The following is a 2,903-nucleotide window of genomic DNA, read 5'->3' as shown; positions in this document are numbered from 1 at the left end:
TAAGGTTTTGTATTAAGCACATTTATATTGATTTTATATAAGGTTTTTGTGATTTTCTATTATTTATAATGTTCTGCTCTCAGGGAAAGTTAGCTCTCTTCATTTATCTAACTAGGTTATAATTGTACCATCGATTTTAAACTTTGATTGATGATTCCTATAACAATTAGGTACGTTTTTTTAAGCGTAGCCATTCTATAATCGTTACCATCAGGTCCTTACGTCCATTTAAAACATGCTGATTTTTTACTTTTTGACAATAAACTGTAGTATGTTTTTATTATCCATCTTCTGCTTTTTTGAATACTGATTCCTAATACAACAAGGTACAATGTTATAAGCAAAGCTTCTCTATAATAAAGTCCAAAAATGTAACTATATCCTTAAACAGTATCATGTATTTGGCAGTTTTGCAACAAATTTATCTCAATGTTGTTGTCATCCTTGTTTTTTTAACTACTGAACTCTATAACTCACTTTGTCCGTTTCCATCATTGCTTTTTGTGCTTCTCTACTTATGGATATTATCAACCTTGTTGTGTACTCATTAATTAAAATCTTTGTGTATCATTTCTAAAAAACAAATGAATAAGGTTGTTTAAAAGGGACCACCCACGATCAAGGATGTTTATGAGCTCCGCCCACTTATATAAGATGTTTATAAGCCAAGCCATATAAAAACAGAAATCATCTATTTAGTATTTATGTGGTATCCGCCTAGGGTAAATGGCAGACACCAGAGTTCAAAATGACTACGGCAGTGTGAACAGACGTGGACACCTTTACTATAGAGAAGCTACGCTTCTCTAACAATCACTAAATAACAAACAGCATCTATTCAGTTGTTCCTTTATTGAAGGTCTAAGGATTACTAAAGTTATATACAACAAACAATAGCTACACAGATAGGAATAAATAATCATAAATAAAAGCAATATAATACATATACAATAGTCAGTTTGGGCAATAATGATCCCCCATCCCTGGGAAGGGTGGGGGGAATTAACAATGCAGCTTAACCATAATAAGGCTGTCAGATTCAATCATTAATTTTAGGCATAGGGAGGGGGTCGGCAGACCCCTTCCCCAGGACTCGGGGGAGGCCCTTCCCCGAACCCCGGTCAGGGGTGCCATAGGCATGGCTCACGGTTGCCGAATACCACAACTCTCCCCTCGGAAGGCTGGGAGGGGGTCTCCCTGCCAGACTTCCGACAGTGGTTGAGGCCTTCGGCCCGCTCCTTAGGGCTAAGATATATACAAATGATAATGATTCAATGGAATCCTAGTGGTGATTTTCAGGGCTGATGGGCTCCCAACGTGGGATAGAAGGTAGAGGCTGGCTTTGGTTGGACACGTAGCTCGGCGCCGGCAGGTGTCAGGTTGGCGTGGGGCACAGCTGTTGCAGGGCCGGTCAGCAGCGGGGCATTCTGGTTGTTGTTGGCAGCGGCTGGGGCACTGGCTGCCAAGTTGACCGTCTGAGCTGCAGCCTGGCCTCCCGAGGGGCTGCGGGGTCTTCCAGAGGGCGGTCCAGGCCTGCCTGGGCGGTCATGCCCGCTATCGGCTGATTGCATGGACACCATTTCCTCGGCAGCTTCCCGGCCGATGGGAATGGCATCCCAGTCTACTGAAAAGTCCCGGGACTTGGCATGGGTGAGCCGGGCTCTGGCCAAGGCCTTCCTGTACAAGGTTGGATGGTACAGGAACACTTGTGACATCGCATTCATGGCGGCCCGTACACCTCCTTGTGCAGCTGCCAGGGAAATGATGGTCAGATCCCCCAGCAGTTTGAGGATCAACAACAGCAAACACAGTATGGCTGCGCCATCTCCCCACTCGTGAATAGCTTGTCTGAACCCAGCCCAGACATCCAGGGCGGCCTCTCCTTCCTCCGCCAGTCGGTCGATATTGTAGGACACGATCCCATGGTCTCCGGTGGCCGAACAGCTACCTTGCTGAACGCATGAGCCATAGGACAGGCCGGTCAGCATGGCGGATTTATACGCTGGGAACGCTAGCAGCTGCTGCCAGTCGTTCAACTCAGCCTGCGAATACAAGCCTCCCGAACTAAAGTCATCCAAGGGTTCTGTCAGCAGCTGCTTGGGCGTATCCAGCGGGGGTGGCCTCTTCTTAGGTGCGGGGGTTAGCTCTATCCAGCCTTCCTCCGCGTGCACAGTCAGGGGGTAGGTGGAGGAGCAGGGAATCTTGGTGGCGTGGCCGCTATACACCCGTGTCACGGCGTCTACAAATCCTGTGGGTTCCACTGGTACTTTGTCCCAGCATTCCTTGCTTTCACGGACAACGTATTTGTTGCGTTGGCAGGTAAGCTGGAGCAGGACATCTCCCCTCAGCACAGAGAACGTGCTCCCCTGGACACGCACCGGGTGGGCCGGGTCTAGTTGCTGGAGCTTCCAGCAATTGGCCGCTACTTCTTCTGCTGCTGTGCTTTTCATGCGTGTCTCCAGGGTAAATCCAATGTAGCCTGCATGTATCTGGGCCTGCAGGGGGACATCCACATCCCTGGCCGATACTCTGGGCAGCGCTGCCGCGGCCGGGTCGGCTGCCACGAACAATGCTGGGTGGTTGGTGGCATGGGCCTCAAAGTCGCAGTTCACTATTGAGGTGGGGGTGGTCATGTTGATGAAGAACTGGGCTTGATGGTCAACCAGGAACGCATCCATCACTAGGCTAGGCTGGAGGCTGCGGATCAGCCTCAAGGGGCAATCTCTCCCCAGGTGGTCCCACACGTAGGTTGCTTCCCCAGTGATGCAAGACAGCTCAGAATGGGGACATTCTAGGGTCAGGTGGTCAGATTGGGACTCCACCCGTCCATCCTCTACTACGTAGGTCTCTTCCTTGACCAGCAGCCGTCGTTCCTGGAGCACTAATTCATTGCGGTACAGCTG

This window comes from Acartia tonsa, chromosome 6 (genome assembly GCF_053477335.1).
Source record: "Acartia tonsa isolate MP-2025a chromosome 6, ASM5347733v1, whole genome shotgun sequence".
NCBI lineage: Eukaryota > Metazoa > Arthropoda > Copepoda > Calanoida > Acartiidae > Acartia > Acartia tonsa.
Note: the sequence above shows the minus strand (reverse complement) of the source record.